This window comes from Oncorhynchus kisutch, unplaced genomic scaffold (genome assembly GCF_002021735.2).
Source record: "Oncorhynchus kisutch isolate 150728-3 unplaced genomic scaffold, Okis_V2 scaffold1327, whole genome shotgun sequence".
Lineage (NCBI taxonomy): Eukaryota > Metazoa > Chordata > Actinopteri > Salmoniformes > Salmonidae > Oncorhynchus > Oncorhynchus kisutch.
This window is the reverse complement of record NW_022263272.1, coordinates 2,501-25,029: the sequence shown is the minus strand read 5'-3', so window position 1 is coordinate 25,029 and position 22,529 is coordinate 2,501. Positions and strand designations below refer to the sequence as shown.

Here is a 22,529-nt window from a genome sequence, read left to right as displayed (position 1 = left end):
TGGTAGCATGAGACGGAGTCTACAACCCACACAAGTGGCTCAGGTAGTGCAGCTCATCCAGGATGGCACATCAATGCGAGCTGTGGCAAGAAGGTTTGCTGTGTCTGTCAGCGTAGTGTCCAGAGCATGGAGGCGCTACCAGGAGACAGACCAGTACATCAGGAGACGTGGAGGAGGCCGTAGGAGGGCAACAACCCAGCAGTAGGACCGCTACCTCCGCTTTTGTGCAAGGAGGAGCACTGCCAAAGCCCTGCAAAATGACCTCCAGCAGGCCACAAATGTGCATGTGTCTGCTCAAACGGTCAGAAACAGACTCCATGAGGGTGCTATGAGGGTCCGACGTCCACAGGTGGGGGTTGTGCTTACAGCCCAACACAGTGCAGGACGTTTGGCATTTGCCAGAGAACACCAAGATTGGCAAATTCGCCACTGGCGCCCTGTGCTCTTCACAGATGAAAGCAGGTTCACACTGAGCACATGTGACAGAGTCTGGAGACGCCGTGGAGAAAGTTCTGCCACCTGCAACATCCTCCAGCATGACCGGTTTGGCGGTGGGTCAGACATGGTGTGGGGTGGCATTTCTTTGGGGGGCCCGCACAGCCCTCCATGTGCCCGCCAGAGGTAGCCTGACTGCCATTAGGTACCGAGATGAGATCCTCAGACCCCTTGTGAGACCATATGCTTGTGCGGTTGGCCCTGGGTTCCTCCTAATGCAAGACAATGCTAGACCTCATGTGGCTGGAGTGTGTCAGCAGTTCCTGCAAGAGGAAGGCATTGATGCTAAGGACTGGCCCGCCCGTTCCCCAGACCTGAATCCAATTGAGCACATCTGGGACATCCTGTCTCGCTCCATCCACCAACGCCACGTTGCACCACAGACTGTCCAGGAGTTGGCGAATGCTTTAGTCCAGGTCTGGGAGGATCCCTCAGGAGACCATCCGCCACCTCATCAGGAGCATGCCCAGGCATTGTAGGGAGGTCAAACAGGCACGTGGAGGACACACACACTACTGAGCCTCATTTTGACTTGTTTTAAGGACATTACATCAAAGTTGGATCAGCCTGTAGTGTGGTTTTCCACTTTAATTTTGAGTGTGACTCCAAATACAGACCTCCATGGGTTGATAAATTTGATTTCCATTGATAATTTTTGTGTGATTTTGTTGTCAGCACATTCAACTATGTAAAGAAACAAGTATTTAATAAGAATATTTCATTCATTCAGATGTAGGATGTGTTATTTTAGTGTTCCCTTTATTTTTTGAGCAGTGTATATATAAATACAATTGGTGTCCAAAAATGCCGATTTCCGATTGTTATGAAAACTTGAAATCGGCCCTAATTAATCGGCTATTCCGATTAATCGGTCGATCTCTAATTAGGATCGAGTAATCGTTACCCCTACCCGATGTCCGCCGCCTTGGAGTTGGCCCTAGGAGCCCAATTCTTCACCAAACGACCTCTGCAACGCTTAAAATCTGGTGAGAATCATGGAGGGAGATGAGTGGAAAACTGCCTTTAACACCCCTAGTGGTCACTGAGTATTTAGTCATGACCTTCGGAATATCGAACTCACCGGCAGTCTTTCAGGCACTGATCAATGACACTCAAAAATGATCACCTATGTGAGAATACTGTTCATTGACTACAGCTCAGCGTTCAACACCATAGTGCCCACAAAGCTCATTACTAAGTTAAGGACCCTGGGACTAAACACCTCCCTCTGCAACTGTATCCTGGACCACCTGACGGGCTGCACCCAGGTGGTAAGGGTAGGCAACAACACATCTGCAAGCTGATCCTCAACATGGGTGCCCCTCAGGGGTGCATGCTAAGTCCCTTCCTGTACTCCCTGTTCACCCATGACTGCGTGGTCAAGCTCGGCTCCAACACCATCATTAAGTTTGCTGACGACAAAACAGTGGTAGGCCTGATCACCGTCAACGATGAGACAGCCTATAGGGAAGAGATCAGAGACCTGGCAGTGTGGTGCCTGGACAACAACCTCCACCCTCAATGTAAGCAAGACAAAGGAGCTGATCGTGGCCTACAGGAAAAGAAGGGCGGGTCGAGAGCTTCTAGTTTCTTGGTGTCCACCTCACCAACAAACTATTATGGTCCAAACACAGCAAGACAGTCTGGAAGAGGGCCCGACAAGGCCTATTCCCCCTTTAGGAGACTGAAAATATTTGGCATGAGTCCCCAGATCCTCAAAAGGATGCACCATTGAGAGCATCCTGACCGGTTGCATCACTGCCTGGTATGGCAACTGATCGGTATCCGACCTTAAGTCACTACAGAGGGTAGTGCGTATGGCTCAGTACATCACTGGGGCCAAGCTTCCTCACATCCAGGACCTCTATACTAGGCGGTGTCAGAGGAAGGCCCTAAAAATTGTGAAAGACTCCAGTCACCCATGTCATACCGAAGCGCAAAGTCTAGGTCCAAAAGTACTCCTTAACAGATTCTACCCCCAAGCCATAAGACTGCTTAACAATTAGTAAAATGGCCACCCAGACTATTTGCATTAACCCCCTTTGTGTTTACACTGCTACTACTTGCTGTTTATTATATATGCATAGTCACTTTACCCCTACCTACCCCTACCTACAGTGGGGCAAAAAAGTATTTAGTCAGCCACCAATTGTGCAAGTTCTCCTACTTAAAAAGATGAGAGAAGCCTGTAATTTTCATCATAGGTACACTTCAACTATGACAGACAAATTGAGGGAGAAAAATCCAGAAAATCACATTGTATGATTTTTTATGAATTTATTTGCAAATTATGGTGGAAAATAAGTATTTGGTCAATAACAAAAGTTTATCTCAATACTTTGTTATATACCCTTTGTTGGCAATGACAGAGGTAAAACGTTTTCTGTAAATCTTCACAAGTTTTTCACACACTGTTGCTGGTATTTTCCTCCATGAAGATCTCTTCTAGAGCAGTGATGTTTTGGGGCTGTTGCTGGGCAACATGGACTTTCAACTCCCTCCAAAGATCTGGAGATTGGCTAGGCCACTCCAGGACCTTGAAATGCTTCTTACAAAGCCACTCCTTCGTTGCCCAGGCGGTGTGTTTGGGATCATTGTCATGCTGAAAGACTCAGCCACGTTTCATCTTCAATGCCTTTGCTGATGGAAGGAGGTTTTCACTCAAAATCTCATGATACATGGCCCCATTCATTCTTTCCTTTACACGGATCAGTCGTCCTGGTCCCTTTGCAGAAAAACAGCCCCAAAGCATGATGCTTCCACCCCCATGCTTCACAGTAGGTATGGTGTTCTTTGGATGCAACTCAGCATTCTTTGTCCTCCAAACACGACGAGTTGAGTTTTTACCAAAAGGTTCTCTATTTTGGTTTCATCTGACCATATGACATTCTCACAATCTTCTTCTGGATCATCCAAATGCTCTCTATCAAACTTCAGACGGGCCTGGACATGTACTGGCTTAAGCAGGGGGACACGTCTGGCACTGCAGGATTTGAGTCCCTGGTGGCGTAGTGTACTACTGATGGTAGGCTTTTTTACTTTGGTCCCAGCTCTCTGCAGGTCATTCACTAGGTCCCCCCGTGTGGTTCTGGGATTTTTGCTTACCATTCTTGTGATCATTTTGACCCCACGGGGTGAGATCTTGCGTGGAGCCCCAGATCGAGGGAGATTATCAGTGGTCTTGCATGTCTTCCATTTCCTAATAATTGCTCCCACAGTTGATTTCTTCAAACCAAGCTTCTTACCTATTGCAGATTCAGTCTTCCCAGCCTGGTGCAGGTCTACAATTTTGTTTCTGGTGTCCTTTGACAGCTCTTTGGTCTTGGCCATAGTGGAGTTTGGAGTGTGACTGTTTGAGGTTGTGGACAGGTGTCTTTTATACTGATAACAAGTCCAAACAGGTGCCATTAATACAGGTAACGAGTGGAGGACAGAGGAGCCTCTTAAAGAATAAGTTACAGGTCTGTGAGAGCCAGAAATCTTGCTTGTTTGTAGGTGACCAAATACTTATTTTCCACCATCATTTGCAAATAAATTCATAAAAAATCCTACAATGTGATTTTTGGGATTTTGTTTTCTCATTTTGTCTGTCATAGTTGAAGTGTACCAATGATGAAAATTACAGGCCTCTCTCATCTTTTTAAGTGGGAGAATTTGCACAATTTGTGGCTGACTAAATACTTTTTTGCCCCACTGTACATGTGCAAATGATCTAAATTACCTCGACTAACCTGTACCCCGGCACATTGAATTGGTACCGGTACCCCCTGTATATAGCTTCATTATTTTGTTACTTTTTTAAAAACGTTTGTTTATTTAATAAAGATTATTTAGTAAAACTATATTTTCTTAAAATTCCATTGTTGGTTAAGGGTTTGTAAGTAAGCATTTCAAGGTAACGTCTTCTCCTGTTGCGTTTGATGCAGTTGACAAATATAATTTGATTTGATTTTAACTCTGTGTTTGATACACTTGTTGGTGTTTCTTTTATTTTGGCAGATACAGTACATGCACTGTATGTGTTTTTGATAGTTATTATTTTAGAAACTATTGATTCTCTTTGGCTAAAGTATGCTCTCTGTTGTATTTTAAACATTGAGAACGGGCTCTGAGGTTGGATTAAAAAATAATAATAATTATAAAAAGTATTTATTTTGTATTTGTTTTGCCCCTTGGGTCCCAGCTCCTGAGTCACACAATTTACTAGTCACATTTATTTATTATGCAGTTTATACATTTTTATTAATCAATTACCCAAGTGGCCCCCCTACCTCCTCTCCTCCTCATCTGACAAATAACAAAGTGGCTGCAGCAGCTGCAGGCCTCTACACTCATTGAGAGTGGGCTCCTGAATCCCCCTGTGGTTAGCGGTTGCAGTAAAAAATAAATATATACTACATACTGTATATATGGGGCCCAGGGGCAATAGCCCCAGTAAGCCGGCCCTTCCTATGTCAGAAAATAGCCAAGGCCTATTGACCTTATTTCTATGTGTTTCTGGATCAATCAATACAATTTCTGAATCCTTAAAAGTTCCAGTTTGGTGTCTTGAGGTTTCCTATGACCTATAGGCCTAGGCGAAATGCATTCATTTTGCAATGTATTAGCCTACTTCTTAGGTCTATATAATATTTACTACACAACTGAAATATCAACATCAGTCATGGCGATTTTATAGGATTTCAGAGCCTTGACAGATGCACACACACCACTGTGGTGACACGTCCCCTATATATGACTATCTCTGTCCCCACGTTGTAATTGCCCCTCCCCCACTCCTCTTTACCGCGCAGAGCCAGAGAGGGAAAATCACTTTCAGCTGGAGAAGCGCGTGCCAAATGCAGGTCACCGCTGTCCCTAAAAAAAAGGTGAGTAATATAATATATTATTTTCATGCTGTATTACAATTCCACCGCCATAAATCCTTGTATTGGTTTATGAACTATGTTAGCCTAGTTAGGAGTTAGTGAGCTAGCATCAGCAACAAACAAGCTATCTAGCTAATGCACTAGTGAGCTATTTTTGTTGCCATTTGGGCGGGTAGCTTGGTTAGCTAAGTGTTGATATTAATGGATAGCTATTTCAGTCAATTCTATCAGTGTGGATATAAGTAACATGCATTGACAGCTAAATGGGACACGTGATCCCCATAGATAAACTTGAGTAGGTCTCATGTAACAGTTTGATAACATTAGATGGTGCATTGTTAGTTTAGCTAGCTAAAGTTGGCTAGCTTGCAACCAGGTGTTGTGCACCCCACCTTGCATCTCATGGCAGAGTGGAAGAAGGAATGTATGATATTTATTTTTTACTGCTTCTAACGTGCTTGTTTTGTAGTCAAACAGCAAATATACATATCATCTAACAAACATTATCTCTCTTATAAAATGTTGGTTTAATCCATGAATGTTGATTTTCTGAGTTTCTGCCTTGGTATATTTAAGCAGTAAGGAACGGCTAAGGACTGTTCTTATGCAAGAGGCAACGCGGAGTGCCTGGTTACAGCCCTTAGCCGTGGTACATATACCACAAACCCCCAAGGTGCCTTATTGCTTAAATATACCAGCCAATGAACATTCAGGACCCAAACTACCCAGTTTATAATGTCTGCTTTATTTCACAGATTAAGGATAGATTTGAGTTGGCCTGATGGAGAGATCTTCCAGACTGCTCCGGCCCATGGAGGATGCAGAGCATCACATAAGATCAAACATTGATAAGCCAGTACTTTACCAGTGTTTTATCAAATTCTTTAAAGGTAAGGTGAATATTGAATGTATTTCTGGCAGTCCTAAATATGACCGCTATGAATCAGATGTATATTTTAGAGGTTAGTGGGAAACAGTGAATTGGGATATATGGGCACAGTCACCCAGGAAAAAGGTTTAAAGGAATAGTTTGCCATGTCTTTGTATTATGGTCATAGGATTCTTAAAGGTTCACTACAGTCACATGATGCTCCATCTGAAATCTCCTTCTACCTGAAAAGGCCCACCTTGAAAACGAATCATTGGTTTAGAAGACCAAGTAAGAGTGACAACTGAATCTAGCCTCTTGAAACAGACAGATCAGTGCATCCCCCTCCCCAAACCCCCTGCTGCACACCTGAACCTCATTTTGATTGGCGGTGATATGTGTGGGATCACTTTTAGACAGTGTGAGGTCACTTTATAGGAGCAGTTGTTTTTGGAGAAGCTTGGCAAGTTGAATGGGGTGATCATGTGACCAGAGTGGATTATTCTCTGTAATAATTGACAAGCACAATGCAATATCTCCTAATGTTTGAATTTTTTGTCTGCTAAGGACGAGGAGTTTTTGCCACTGAATTCATATCCAAAGGAGACTTTGTTGTGGAGTACAGAGGTGAACTGCTTACACAACAGGAGAGCGAGGTCCGAGCTGATCAGTACAATGATTCTGAAAAGGTGTTTATTTTCAATGGAAAGGAAGAACATGGTGGTAAGTAGGATTGATGAGAAAAAAAAAAACACATTACTACCTTTTGAGATATTAAAAAAGCAACAACATTCAAATGGAGACAGACATTTTAATGGTTGGTGGCACAGTATGCACTGTAGGCCTGTCTCAGGCCCAGATCCTAATTTGACCTCGTCCCTGACCTAAACAGTGAGGAAAAATATTAGTCTTCAAACCAACTGGTTCGCTATCAGGGCGTCTGCACTCCTTTTTTAAACAACGCGTTAGGGACTTTTCTGTCCCTTTTCTGAAATATAAACCCTGTGCTGCAATATCTTCATTAAACTTCTTAGCACCACATGTCCCTCTAGGGCACCTCCCCCCACTGCTCAACTGACACAGTAGCACACAGAACGCAAAAAATATTCTTAGAAATATTTAACCTCCACACATTAACAAGTCCAATAGCTCAAATGAAAGATAAACACCTTGTTCATCTAGCCACCAAGTCAGATTTCTAAAATGTTTTATGCCGAAAACATAGCACATATTTATGTCAAACCACCACCAAAGATAGGCTAATTTACATAGCCATTTTGTAGAACAATAGATGCAATCACAAAAGCAGGATTAAAAGTAAAATAATTCACTAACCTTTTGAAAGTCTTCATCAGATGACAGGAATAGGACATGTTATACAGTACATTTATGTTTTTTTCAATAATATGCTAATTATATCCATAAATCACAGTTTACATAGAAGGTCATGGCTAAAACATGCTACAACAATGCCTGGAGAAATTATGGTAACTCTGCCAGATAACAGAAATACACATCATAAACGTTGACTAAATATACATGTTCTACATGTACTTAGAAAGATACACTTCTTCTTAATAAAACAGCTGTGTTACATTTATTTTTAACTTTACAGATTTCGTTCACTAGGCTATAATGTGAGTCGGCGCTCAGGAATTAGCATTTTGGCTCCTCCACAGAAACCCAAATTTCAACACATAAATGTTCCCTTACCTTTACTGTTCTTCCATCAGAAGACCTGGAATGGTTTATACTTACCAAAAACAGCTTTAGTTTTGAAGTCTGTGTCTTTCGGTTATCAAACACGACATATTTCGGTTGAAATGCAGCCAAAAAGTAAAGTTAGTTCGCACCAAAACGTCGAAATTACATATTATATGTCGACTAAACTTGGTTCAGAACACAGCGTTAGCATGCTATATAGCTTCAGCGCAATTCTCAGGACAAAGAGAAACACACGCATCGTTTAATCAATCTTTGAAGAAAGACAGCACAGGCGCAGATTGCGCGTGAAAGTAACCTGTATTCTTGCGCGACCGAAAGGTTTCGGTACGTCATTAATCTCGTGAGCGTGCGATTCAAACAATGAGAAGCCCCATTGAAAGCGGACACCGCGCTGAAGGCATAGGAAGTGTTCCCAGGACCGTAGGTGCATGGGAAGGGTGGGGGCGATGACGTCAAAGTTGGGCCAACTTTTTGGATGACAAGAGAGAGTTTGGGAGAATGAGTGCCCTGAGAGTTCTGCTTTACTTACAGACATAATTGAAACGGTTTTAGAAGCTTTAGAGTGTTTTCTATTCAATAATATTTATTATATGCATATATTAGCAATTTTTTACAGATTTTCTTTCTGTTTACTATGGGCACGCATTTCACCAACGGGGGCAGTATTCTGCCCTAGCCTTAACAGGTTTTAAACTGTGACATGTTATGTTTCTATGCAGCATTGATGCATCTGAAGAGGACTCCTCCCTTGGGAGACTCGTTAATGATGATCACAAAAGACACAATCTCAAAATGAAGGCCATACAAGCAAACGATGAGCCACACTTGTGCCTCCTCGCTACTCGAGATATTATAGCTGGCGAAGAGTTGACTTATAGGTACGGTGATTCTGACTGGCCATGGACAACACAGGTGAGGAACTTTTTTTTTAAGATGCTAGATGAAATTACCACCCATCTTGGAAGAGCCAGGATGATGAGAAATTCACTACCCTGTCATGCAATATGTTGTAATGCAGACAGTGTCTCATAACTACCAAGATGTAATTGATGTCTAATTGTTGTCTTGGTTCACCTATTTCAGGTCATCAAAGCTGATGTGTCGTCCAGCCCAAAACCTATGGTAAGAGCTTTACTAAAGTCATAGATCAATATGAGTTTCTTTTTTCCATTTTCACATTTACTATTTCACTTTAACAAATACCCATTTATAGTCTAACATCAATTGCACTGGAATGCAGTGCACTTGTTGCATACAAATATACAATACATTCAAATATATTAAATAAAAACATTAGCAATAAGAACTCAGTAGTTAGGCTCTTGTGGGCTCATTTAGTAGCCCAACTAATGAGACTATTGCGCTTCCCCTGAAAAGTTCAGTCCTGCATCTGACCAGAATAGGGTGTTCAAAACTAAATGTTACACCTATGGCATTTCCTGTGTGCTTTCTTATACAGTGAGTCCCCAGATGTATACAATGCATTAGATCACATTTTTGGCCAAACCCTGAGTTGATTTGAGGTTTTTTTTCAGTGTTTTAAAAATGTTGATTATGTGTCAGCATCCAGGGGTGTGTCAGTTTCTACAAAAACAGTCCCATAGTGCGTAGATGTCTAACTATTTTGCCTGTTGGTCACAGGCTGGGAGCAGCACGGGCTGTGGCAGAGCAGAGCACCTGGAGCACTTAGGGGTGAAGTCCCTTGCTCAAAGGCAAAACAGCAGTAGGTAGGACACCTTGCTTCAATATCCCCGTATACTACCTATTGCCGTTGTGCCCATCAGCAAGGCACTTTACAACACACACATCACAGGCTGATAGCAGGACAGGGGCTCCATAAAGTGATTGTTGTCTGTAATAATTGACTAGCACAATGCAATAACTACTAATGTTTTTATTTCTGTGTCTGCTAAGGACGACAAGTTTTGTGCCAATGAATTCCTGTATACAGTAGTATACAATGCATTAGATCAGAGGTCGGCAACTAGGTTTGGCCTTGGGCCCAAAAAAATTCAGAGCTAATAGTCGGCAGGCCAGAACATAATTAGTATAATAACAACCCAATTCATAGACCTATACAACACTACAAATTATACGCAAATTTTAACACCTGCTTGTTAGTATATTAAACAATTCGATGTCAATAACATCATTTCGATCTGATTCACACTGATAAAATCCCCAGTCTATGGCAAGGCGATCCCCTACGGGAACCCCGCCCCCCATTCACCTGAAAAGGTGGCGCAGGGAATTCAAAAATATTCTTTAGAAATATTTAACTTTCACAAGTCCAATACAGCAAATGAAAGAAACATCTTGTTCATCTACCCATGTCTGATTTTTAAAATGTTTTACAGCGAAAACACAACATATATTCATGTTAGACCACCACCAAATAAAATAAAAAACAGCCATTTTTCCCAGCCAAAGATAGTCACAAAAGCAGAATTAGAGATAAAATGACCTTTTGAAAATCTTCATCAGATGACATGTTACACAATACATTTATGTTTTGTTCGATAATATGCATATTTATATCCACAAATCTCGGTTTACATTGACGCCATATTCAGAAATGCCTCAAATATCCGTAGGAATTATAGAATGCTACGCCAGATAACAGAAATCCTCATCATAAACTTTGACTAAAGATACATGTTCTACATGTAATTGAAGATACACTGGTTCTTAATGCAACCCCTGAGTCAGATTTTTTTTAAATGCTACGAAAAAAGCCTACCATGCAATTATCTGAGACAGCACTCAGACGTAAATATATTTCTCTGCCATGTTGGAGTCAACAGAAATACGAAATTACATCATAAATATTCCCTTACCTTTGATGATCTTTCATCAGAATGCAGTGCAAGGAGTCCTAGTTCCACAAGAGAACTCGGAGAACTCGGACGAAAACTTCAAAAATATATATTCCAGGTTAAATAAACTGGTCAAACTAAGTAGAGAATCAATCTTCAGGATGTTATTTTCATATATCCAATAACGTTCCAACCGGATCATACGTTTTCATCTGCAGCCAAATGGAAAGACGGTGACATCAACAGACAAATGCGCCACAGGGAAGACCGTGACTATTTCCCCTCCCATTCGGTCAAAGTTCACACCAGAGGCTCCATTCCACGTTCTACTGAATGAGGACATCTAGTGGAAGGCGTAGGAAGATCCGTATCTTATTTGGAAGGGAAGGGGCGATGAAGTCAAATTTGACCCACATTCAGAATTTCACTTCCTGTTTGGAAGATTGCCTGCCATATGAGTTCTGTTATACTCACATACATAATTCAAACAGTTTTAGAAACTTCAGAGTGTTTTCTATCCAATAGTAATAATAATATGCATATATTAGCAATCTAGGACAGAGTAGGATGCAGTTCACTATTGGCACGCAATTCATCCAAAGTGAAAATACTGCCCCCTATCCCCAACAACTTCTTTGGGATTACCCCCCTTCTCTCAATTTCCGCCTGAAGACATACCCAAATCTAACTGTCTGTAGCTCAGGCCCAGAAGCAAGGATATGCATATTATTGGTATCATTTGAAAGGAAACACTCTGAAGTTTGTGGAAATGTGTGATTTTCATCATTTTTTTTCTCATTTTGTCTGTCATAGTTGAAGTGTACCTATGATGAAAATTACAGGCCTCATCTTTTTAAGTGGGAGAACTTGCACAATTGGTGGCTGACAAAATAATTTTTTGCCCCACTGTATATAGAGTACAGGGAACATAATCACTATGTTGAAGTGGTGAAGGGCTGTTCCATTCCATGTAAAATACATTAAAATATATATCACACACACACAGTATAGCCAATGTGTACTTTACACATTTCATTACAGATTGTATTTTTACATATTGCAAATAAAATAAGAAAATCAAAACAAACCAAAAATCTCAAGTGAATAATATTTGATATTATTAATTTCAAACAATGACATTAGCATTAGAATTTACCAATCCAACATGGCATCCCCGCCATGCAGAAACATGTCTTCCGCCTGGGAGTTAAAACTAGCTTCGCTGAAAGATTCATCTTCCTGAAGCAACTCGGTCTCGCTGTATCTATCTATTTCCTCTATAATTTGGGTTAAATCTGTATACCTAGACTTTGTTTTTGCTTTTCCTGATTTATTCACCATATTTTAAATATAGAAACTTGTTGAAAATGCTATTGAATATGTACTGCTATGCGTAACACCTGTGGCTCCGTCAAGTAGGATTTGCAATGGCGAATTAACCTCTTTTACGCCAGAGTTTATGACAAAGGCTGGTCTTCAAACATATAACCATTACATATTGCCGTTTACCTCAGCTCATTGCCCATCTTCCAAGCTAGATTTCAAGATGATCAGTGGTCATTGTGCCAAAATACAGTCAATCAACAATAGACTGGTCCTACCATTGGTGTGCAATGATGTCATTGATTGGTGTCTTCAAAATCGGTTTGTTTCGGTCAATACGTCCCGTGAAAAGAACCATCAAGTATGGTTGTATTAGTAACAACCAGAGGATTGCAATGAAACCAACCATGACTGGATAAGCGTTTGTTTAGTGTGTCTAATTACCACGAACGCATTGTCCAAAGTTGAATGAGATGGAAATCACAACGCAGCGGTTTACAAATGTTTCATGTTAGGCTATAAAAATGGATGTTATCAAACAAAACGAACATTCACTGTGTAGTTAGGACACTTGGCATTGCCACCAGAGGAAGATCTTCAATGGTAAGCAATTTATTTTACTGTTATTTCTGACTTTCATGACGCTAATGCTTGGTTGGAAAATGCTAGTAATACTTGTGTGTGCGTGGCTCCGTCCTCAGAAAATAGCATGTTTGCTTTCGCAGGGATTTTTGAAATCTGACACAGCGGCTGGATTAATAAGACTTTCATCTTTTAAATGATGTAACATGTATTTGTAAGAATGTTTACTATAACAAATGGTGTATTTAGAATGTTAGCTCTCGCCAGTTTCACCGGATGTTGGACTGGTGGGACGTTAGTGTCTCACCTACCCTAGAGAGGTTAATAAGTGATGGGGGGGGGGGATGTAGAGCAGTTTAAAAAAGAGTGGGTAAAAGGGAAGTCTGTGTGGGGGGTGGGGGGTGTCCACTCATCAGGGGTTGGGATTTTGTTTGGGACACGGGAGGTGAGGGTGGAAGGCACGTACGTTGCGATGCAGGAGAGGGTTTTGGGGGTGGACAAAGCGTTAGGGGATTTTAGACTTAGGATTATAGGGGTATACGGGCCACAGACGGTGCCAGAGAGAAGTGAGATGGTGGAGAGTCTGTCACCTCTGTGTGCAACAAACAGAGTTTTGGTAGTTGGAGGGGATTTTAATGTAGATTTAGGAGGGGTGGGAGATGGTAGCGACCTCTGACTTCCATATGACATTTCTGTCTCCAAGGGAACATGATGGAGGGGGGTTTTGATGTGACCCTCTACACCGAAGAGCAGCACGAGGAGACGATGAAGAGGATAAGAAGTGGGAGATGCGAAGCCGATGGGCCATTATGCAGTCACCAGCCTGGCTAAGAATAATTTCAGGGTGGTGACTGTAAATATGTATAACCCCCATGTAAAAGATGAAGATGTGAGGGCCTTCCTGGGGAGATATATGGAAAACATCTCCTCAGCAAGGCTTGTCAGGGATTCTCTCGGATTCTGGAATGGGAGGAGAAGCTTCCAGGCTCTCCTTAAAGAAGACCCCAAAGGCCTGGGGGGTTACCTCCATCCCCCTGCAATGTTCTCCCTGGGAGCTGACAGGGGGACTTTGCATTATGCCCGTCAGCCTCCTTTCTGCAGGCGGTGTATGGCCTACGGGCATACCATGGCCTCGTGCGGTGACATCAGTAAGTGCAGGATATGCGGATCAGGTGAGCACGAGGCTAGGGCCTGTGCCGAGCCCAAGGTGTGCCACGGCTGTGGCTCATCAGCACACCTGTGGCGGGACTGCCCAGCTTGCCAGAGGTCGTACGCTGCTGCAGCTGGAGGGGGAGTAGGAGGCGGAGGAAGAGGAGGCCCGGAGACAAAAACAGGCCCAGAAGAAAGAACAGCACAGGAGGAGGAGAAAAAGGGGGCAACGGGAGGAGAGGTGCAAAGGGTTGAGAAGGACGGAGCTGAAGAAGAGGGAGTGGAGAGGCAGGAGACGGAGGACGGAACGGTGAAGGAAAAGAAGAGAGAAGAGAAGACTGGAGCAGATAGGGAAGATGGAAGGAAGGAGTGGGGGTGTGATCTGGTGGAACAAATGAGGGAGATGGTGGAGGGACTGGTGGGGATGGGGGACATGGTCACCCCTTTGCCGCCATCTCAGAGGAGGAGAAGGAAGAAGAGGATGGAACAGAGGTACGGAGGGAGGGGAGGGGGGGGAGGGGGTAGCAAAGAGAGGGGTGGGGGAGGGAAAAGTGTATTTAAATTAATTGTTTTCTTCTGCCCCTCAGGATTTGGTGGAGAGTGAATCCCTGGAAGGGGCTCGGGACTGTCTGGCTGGGGGTTCTCAACTCCTCTTTGAGGAGATGGGGTCCCCTAGCCTCGACCCGGAAGCTTTCAGGGAGGGAGAAATGGAGGGTGCTGGTGGAGAACCCAGGATGCAGGACACTTCAAGGCCTAACACCATACCTGCATCCTGGGTTGGAGGAATGGAGGAGGACGGGGGGGCGTCAGGAGAGGAGAAGGCGTCCCCGCCGGATATGATGGAGCAGGGGAGCATCGGGTGAGCCTCCTGTGTTATTGGTTTGGGTTTATTTTTTTAAATTTTGTTTTGTTGTAAATAATTAATGAATATTTCTATTAAATTGTTCAGTTTAAATGTAAGGGGTTTGAGGGATTTTGTTAAGAGGAGGGCGGTGTTTAGTTTTTTTAGAGGGGGTGGGTTTTGATGTTTGTTTTGTACAGGAGGTTCACCTGAGGGATGGAGGGGATGTAAATAGATTTAGGAGGGAGTGGGACAAGGGAGTGTCATTTTGGAGTATAGGAGGGGTGCACTCGACAGGAGTAGGGATTTTGTTTGGGAATAGGGAGGTGAAGGTAGAGGGCACTTTTGTTGTAATGCAGGGGAGGGTTTTAGGGGTGGATGTCACATTTAGGGATAGTAGGTATAGGTTAGTGGTGGTGTATGGGCCACAGGTGGCGGCAGACAGGAGGGAAATGGTGGACTGTCTGACGCCCCTGTGTGTCACAAATAGGCACTTGGTTATAGGGGGTGATTTTAATATAGATTTAGGGATAGGGGGGGACAGTAGTGCAGGCGCCATCACCAGGCTAATGGCTTGCCAGGGTCTGGTTGATTGTGGCCTGCACGCTACTCTGGCAGTGGTCGATCCTACATGGCGCAACTCCAGGGGGGTTGCGCGGAGGCTCGACTATATTTTTGTATCCAGGTCTTTAGGTCAGTTGTCTGGGCGGGCGCCTGTTGCCTGTGTTCTTTTCGGACCACGACGGGGTGTTCCTGCAGGTGGGGTCGCCAGTCTGCCTCTTCGGTAGGGGGTACTGGAAACTAGATCGGGATTTACTGGATGAGCAGGTTTTTGTCAATGCAGTTACAGGGGTGTTTCGGAGGCTTGAAGGCTTCCGGCCCATGTGTGAGGGGGTGTTAGAGTGGTGGGATATAGTAAAGGTAAGGATTAGGGCCTTTATTATAGGATATGGTAAGAGGAAAATAAGGGAGGAAAGGAGGGAGGTGGATCATATCCAAAGGTTGCTCGAACTTGAGTACGAGGCAGGCAACCTCGGCGGGTCGATTGACTGGGAGAGATCCACAGCCCTGAAGGCGCAGCTCAGGGAGCTGCAGGAGCAGAAGGCTCGAGCTTTCCTGGAGCGTGCACATAGCGGCTTTTTAGAACATAATGAGACTTGTTCCGCTATGTTCTTTAAGTCGGTTAGGGCAAGGCAGAGTAGGAAGGTAATGCATGGAGTTAGAAAAGAAGATGGTAGTGTAGTAAGTAAACCAGAGGAGATGGTCAGGGTGACAACTGATCATTTCCGAGGTTTATTTAAGGAAAGGGAAATAGATGTAGAGCAGGGAAATGTGTTTTTAGAACACTTGTCCCGGCGGTTGTCGGAGGACATTAGAGACGTGATGGAGGCCCAGATCTCACTAGAAGAGGTTGAGAGCGCTCTTCGGAGGATGGGAAAAGGGAAGGTGCCTGGGATGGATGGGCTGCCGGCTGAGTTTTACCTCAAGTTTTGGGGTATACTTGGACCGGTGGTACTCGAAGTCTTGAAGGCCATCCTCGAGACGGGTGTCCCGGGGGGTTCAATGGTAGTCGGTGTGCTGTCACTTCTTTACAAGAAGGGGGACGCAACCGACCTTGGCAACTGGCGGCCATTGACCATGCTGTGTGTAGACTACAAGTTGCTTGCAAAGGTCTTAGTGGACCGGTTGCGCACAGCCCTTCCCTACGTCGTCCATGAGGATCAGACGTGCGGGGTAGAGGGACGCTCAATTAGATGGAACCTTCAGTTGATCAGGGACTCCATCGCCTGGGTTGAAGATAGAGGTCTGCCTTTAATGGTAGCAGCGCTTGATCAGGCGAAAGCCTTTGATCGCGTGAATAGATCTTTTCTATTCAGGTTATTAGGTAGATTAGGATTTGGGTAGAAGTATATAGGATGGATCCGTACATTATATGTCGGAGCGGGGTGCCGAGTAAGTGTAAATAGTCACTTAGGTGACGTTTTTGACCTCTCGTCTGGGGTCAGGCAGGGATGCCCACTCTCGGCTCTCCTCTTCGTTCTGTACATGGAGCCTCTGGGGGCTGCCATTAGGGCAGACACAGGGGTGGAGGGCTTGTTGATCCCTGGAAGCGGTGGTATGCGCGTCAAGTTGACGCAGTACGCCGATGACACTTCCTTGCTGCTTTGCAAGGACTCGTGCCTGACAAGGTCCCTTGCCATTATTGGGGACTTCACCCGAGCGTCGGGAGCGGTTCTGAACCATGCAAAGTCTTCCGTAAAATTTTTCGGAAGATGGCGCGGCAGGACGGATGTGCCCGGGGGGTTATCTCTCTGTGAGGGGGCCCTGAGGATTCTCGGGGTCCATTTTGAGACCTCCGGCTCAGCGACGCTGAACTGGAACATGGGTATCGCAGTGGTACAGAAGAAGCTGGGAATGTGGTCTTAGGTCTTTTATGGGCAAGGTCCTGGTCCTAAAGGTGGATGTATTGCCATCTCTTTTGTACTTGGCGTACATCTACCCATTGCCTGCTTGTCTGAGGAGGCCTCTAGTGAGGCTTGTGTTTCAGTTCATGTGGGGTGGCAGGTACGAGTGGGTCGCCAGGGCTCGCATGCTCTGTCCCATCGGGGAGGGAGGTAGGGGGATACCACATTTCCCCCTCAAGCTGGATGCAATTTTTGTTTCGTTCTTGTTGACGGAGCTTGCTCATCCAGTGATACACCCGTCCGGCTACCTCCTGCGGGTGTTCTTCTCGTATCAGGCGAGAAGCGTAATGGTGTGGTCTAACACGGGTCCTCGGGCAGAACAGCTGCCGTGGCACTTTGGTCATGCGGCCAAGTGGCTGCGTGCGCACCCCGAGGTTGAAGTTGCCCGAGTAGGTTTAGATCACAGGCACCTGTACGAGGAGGTCAGACAGGCAGGGAGTCCGGCGCCTGTAGCGGGCATCTCGGCAGGGATCTGGGAGGGAGTGCAGGCGCGTGGCCTGGACAACAGGCTCAAGGACCTGAATTGGTTGAGCCTCCACAAGTGCTTGCCGGTACGTTCCATCATGTACCGGCATAGCTTGGCGCGATCCCCCCACCTGTCCAAGATCCACTTGTGGCAGGGAGGAGACTGTGCGTCATGCCTTTTGGGACTGTGCCTTTGCCGGAGTAGTATGGGCTAGGGCACGGGTGTTGTTGGGATTGGTAAGAGGTGATTTTGTGTTGACGTGGGCAAGGTTAGAGAGAGGTGTAGGGAGAGCGAGAGGTACAGATAGGGATAGGTTTCTGCTCTGGCTTCTCATCAGTCTCTTTAAACAGGGGCTTTGGGAAGCCAGGCAGAACTTTGTCAAGACAGGGAGAGATAGGGGGGTGGAAGGAATAGTGAGGAGGGTGGAAGGAGATTTGAGAGGGAGGATGAAGAGGGAGGAGAGGAAGTGGGGGCAGCATGCTGCCCGGGAGAGGTGGAAGGGGGGTTTAGGGCTGGGTGTGATTTAGATGTAATTTAGGTTTGGAAGGGGATAGATTATGATGGAGAGATAGGGAAAGGTAGTTTGTAGGATGACGGGGAGGGATGATGCTCCCCTGAGGTTTTTGTTTTGGGTTTGTTTTTGAAAAAATATACCTATGTTAGAGTTTGAATGACAATTATGTTTTTGTAAAGAATGAATGGTATGGAACGTAATAAATTATTTTTTCAAAAAAAAAAATCTGTTCTTATCAGTTTAATATCTGATACGTCCCCCATAGGGGGACTACATATTAAATGGATTTTTCGAACAGGGAGCTTAAACAGCTAGCTTAGCTTAGCTTAGCTTAGCTTAGCTTAGCTAGCTAGCAGAAGAAGAGAAGGAAAGAAACATTCAAACTGAAAAAAGGGCGAAGCGCCTTTCAATGGGGTCCCCCGTTTCCTGCCATTTTACTTAAAAAAAAAAAAATAAAAAAAAAATAAAAAAATTTGGGCCAGGATTGTGTGTGTGTGTGTGTCTCTGTCTCTCTGTGTGTGTGTGTGTGTGTGTGTGTCTCTGTCTCTCTCTCTCTCTCTCTCTCTCTCTCTCTCTCTCTTGTGTGTCTGTGACCTTCTTTTCATCCACAGCCCTCAAACTTGGAAGAGTGGGTTCCGGGAGCACCCGCGGGGACCCGGCCTACAGTGCACAGAGTGTGTCTCGGGCCCCCGGCCTCTGACTTCCATATGACTCTGGTTTCTCTTCATTACGCACAAGCCTTTCGCCTTTTACTAAAGACTTCCGTGGAGAGGAACACTTATGAGTTCAATGTATTTTTGGAGTGGCTTTGCTTCTTGCAGAGCCCGGTATCTTGTTTCAAGAGAAATTGACATAGATGAGCCAGGATAGTGACTTAAAGACGCATTAGCGACTTTTTACAAAAAACACCTGTCTGTCTGTCTGTCTGTCTGTCTGTCTGTCTGTCTGTCTGTCTGTCTGTCTGTCTGTAGCCGGGGAAACGGTGGGTGGCTGGGATTGGAGGAGCCGGCTCTTGCCAACCCACCCGCTGAGGTCTGCCGAGACCCCCGGGGGCCCGGCGGTTACAGGGTTCCATTTGTGGGTTATCGCTTCTCGGCCTTTTGGCTCAGATCAAGTGTAGTATCTGTTCTTATCAGTTTAATATCTGATACGTCCCCCATAGGGGGACTACATATTAAATGGATTTTTCGAACAGGGAGTCGGAAATGGGGCTTGCTCCGTCCGCTCCACGCATCGACCCGGTATTGCAGTACCTCCGGGAACGGTGCAACACTTTTCTCCCGTTGTCAAGGAAAAATACTCATTCACAAAGCTATGTAAACAGCTAGCTTAGCTTAGCTTAGCTTAGCTTAGCTTAGCTTAGCTAGCTAGCAGAAGAAGAGAAGGAAAGAAACATTCAAACTGAAAAAAGGGCGAAGCGCCTTTCAATGGGGTCCCCCGTTTCCCGCCATTTTACTTTAAAAAAAAAAAAAAAAAAAAAAAAAAAAAATTGGGCCAGGATTGTGTGTGTGTGTGTCTCTGTCTCTCTGTGTGTGTGTGTGTGTGTCTCTCTCTCTCTCTCTCTCTCTCTCTCTCTCTCTCTCTCTCTCTCTCTCTCTCTCTCTCTTGTGTGTCTGTGACCTTCTTTTCATCCACAGCCCTCAAACTTGGAAGAGTGGGTTCCGGGAGCACCCGCGGGGACCCGGCCTACAGTGCACAGAGTGTGTCTCGGGCCCCCGGCCTCTGACTTCCATATGACTCTGGTTTCTCTTCATTACGCACAAGCCTTTCGCCTTTTACTAAAGACTTCCGTGGAGAGGAACACTTATGAGTTCAATGTATTTTTGGAGTGGCTTTGCTTCTTGCAGAGCCCGGTATCTTGTTTCAAGAGAAATTGACATAGATGAGCCAGGATAGTGACTTAAAGACGCATTAGCGACTTTTTACAAAAAACACCTGTCTGTCTGTCTGTCTGTCTGTCTGTCTGTCTGTCTGTCTGTCTGTCTGTCTGTCTGTAGCCGGGGAAACGGTGGGTGGCTGGGATTGGAGGAGCCGGCTCTTGCCAACCCACCCGCTGAGGTCTGCCGAGACCCCCGGGGGCCCGGCGGTTACAGGGTTCCATTTGTGGGTTATCGCTTCTCGGCCTTTTGGCTCAGATCAAGCTTGGTACCGAGGTGCCCCAGAGCTCGCTGAGTCAGAAGGTCGGAGATAGGAGGGCGATAAGGTAGTGGTGGGTTAGAGTCTTTGTTGGAAGGAGTTTGTGTTTTCTTGGAGGCTTCCTTTTTTTGGAGAGCTGTTTTTTCTGGTGTGGAGGTTCATATTTCATTTTTTGAGATGGAGCGTTCCAATAAGTCGGTACCTGTAATAGGTTTGGCAAATACGGTCAGGTTTGCTTGGAGGGAAAAAGGAATTGAGCCAATTGGAAGAGAGAATTTCGGAAGGATGATATTGATGGGGATTTTAAAACTGGAAGTAAAGGACGTTTTATGTTTCCAAGATAATCCGGTGGAGCGGGCTTTTGATGTGACTTTTTATAATGAAGGGAAACATCAGGAAATTTTGAAGAAAGCAAAGGAGGGGAGTAAGACAAGGCCTTTGTGCCTGTATGAAGTTACCAACTTGGCGAAGAGTAGTTTTCGGGTGGTTACAGTCACTATGTATAACCCCCATGTAACTGACAATGAGGTGAGAGCCTTGCTGGGGAGATATATGGACAATGTCTCCTCAGCGAGGCTCCTCAGGGACTCCTTGGGCTTTTGGACAGGGAGGAGGGGTTTCCAGGCCCTTCTTAGGGAAGACCCGGAGGGTTTTGATGGCTACCTACATCCCCCAGCGATGTTCTCCCTGGGGGCTGACAGGGGGACGTTGAATTATGCCCGTCAGCCTCCTTTTTGCAGGCGATGTATGGCCTACGGCCACACACTCGCCTCGTGCAGCACAAGGAGGTGCAGGTACTGTGGATCGGGTGAGCACGAGGCGAGGGAGTGTACCGAGCCGAAGGCATGTCACGGGTGTGGCTCAGTAGCACACCTGTGGCGGGACTGCCCGGCTCGGAAGGGGTCGTACGCGTCTGCAGCTAGGGGGGGAGCGAGAGCGGGGGATGGAGGAAGAGAAGAACGAGAGGAAGGAGGTGGCAGAGGTGGAAGGACTGCGCCGAAGGAGTCTAGGAGAGATGAAGAGGAGGAGGAGGAGGTGAGGGCCGGGACAGAAGGTGAAGTGGCAGGGAAGGAAGGAGAAGTGGACAGGATGGAAGGAGAGGTGGCGGAGACAGAAGGAGAGGTGGTCGGGTCTGAGGGAGAGGTGGCCGGGATGGAAGGAGAGGAGGCCAGGACAGAAGAAGAGGAGACCGGGATGGAAGGAGAGGGGGCTGGGATAGAGGAAGGGAAAGAAAAGAAGAAGAAGAAGAAGAAGAAGAAGAAGGTGATGGAGGAGAGCGAGGAGACGGGGAGAGTGGAGAGGAAGGAGGTGGAGGAGGGTATGGAGAAGGAACCGGAAGGAGAGGCGGAAGGGCGAGAAGGTGTGAAGGACTGGGGGGAGAGTGAGGGGGTGAGGGCAAGGGTGGAGGAGTTGAGAGGGATGGTGGTGGGTTTGGTAGAGGGGGAAAAGGAAAAGGGAGAGCACGTGGTGGACTATATATACAAAACTTCACTAGTTCATGCACTGCCGTGCAAGAAGTCGAAGAAAGGGGAGCGGGTGGAAAGCAGGAGGAAGAAGGGTGGAAAGAGGGGGGGGGGGGGCAGAACAGGGGGGGGGGGGGGGGGGTAGCGGGGCCCTCGTGGGCTCCGTCATCATCATCGTTCAAACCCCTCGCTGAACTTGACCTCCCGGGCATGGCTGGTGCCTGGATGATGGAGGGAGAGACTAGTTTCATGTTTGGGGATGTAGGGTCCCCGGTCAGGAGTCCGGAGGAGGGAGGGGTGATGGACTTAAGTATGGGGCATGTGCCGGGTACTGTTCCTGATTTGGAGTTGGGTCAAATTTAGCAGTTTTGGAACTGATTATTTGTATTTGGTTGATAGTAGATTTAAGTTAATGGAGTTACTGAAGATTATTGTTTGGTTTATTGGATTTGTTTATAGTTTATTCGTTTTTGGAATGATTATGTGTAGTTTGTCGGAATTGTATAGTTAAGTCTATTGATTTTTGGAAAATTATTGTTTGGTTTTTGAAAGTAAATAAATATATTTTGTATAAAAAAAATCTGTTCTTATCAGTTTAATATCTGATACGTCCCCCATAGGGGGACTACATATTAAATGGATTTTTCGAACAGGGAGTCGGAAATGGGGCTTGCTCCGTCCGCTCCACGCATCGACCCGGTATTGCAGTACCTCCGGGAACGGTGCAACACTTTTCTCCCGTTGTCAAGGAAAAATACTCATTCACAAAGCTATGTAAACAGCTAGCTTAGCTTAGCTTAGCTTAGCTTAGCTTAGCT

The 22,529-nt window shown here is 45.5% G+C and overlaps 3 non-coding genes and 2 pseudogenes across 3 annotated transcripts; all 5 read left to right on the top strand.

Annotated features, from left to right (window-relative positions):
* The first annotated feature begins 18,315 nt into the window (after nt 1–18,315).
* Nucleotides 18,316–18,462, top strand: LOC116365969 (uncharacterized; annotated as a pseudogene).
* Nucleotides 18,463–18,820: 358 nt separating this feature from the next.
* Nucleotides 18,821–18,937, top strand: LOC116365973 (U5 spliceosomal RNA). The gene has a single exon (XR_004208215.1). It is a non-coding gene; the product is annotated as a U5 spliceosomal RNA (small nuclear RNA).
* A 259-nt stretch (nt 18,938–19,196) lies between these two features.
* LOC116365975 (U2 spliceosomal RNA) lies at nt 19,197–19,387 on the top strand. Its single transcript, XR_004208217.1, has one exon. It is a non-coding gene; the product is annotated as a U2 spliceosomal RNA (small nuclear RNA).
* A 459-nt stretch (nt 19,388–19,846) lies between these two features.
* LOC116365972 (U5 spliceosomal RNA) lies at nt 19,847–19,963 on the top strand. Its single transcript, XR_004208214.1, has one exon. It is a non-coding gene; the product is annotated as a U5 spliceosomal RNA (small nuclear RNA).
* Nucleotides 19,964–22,270: 2,307 nt separating this feature from the next.
* On the top strand, nt 22,271–22,444 carry LOC116365977 (uncharacterized; annotated as a pseudogene).
* Nucleotides 22,445–22,529: the final 85 nt, after the last annotated feature.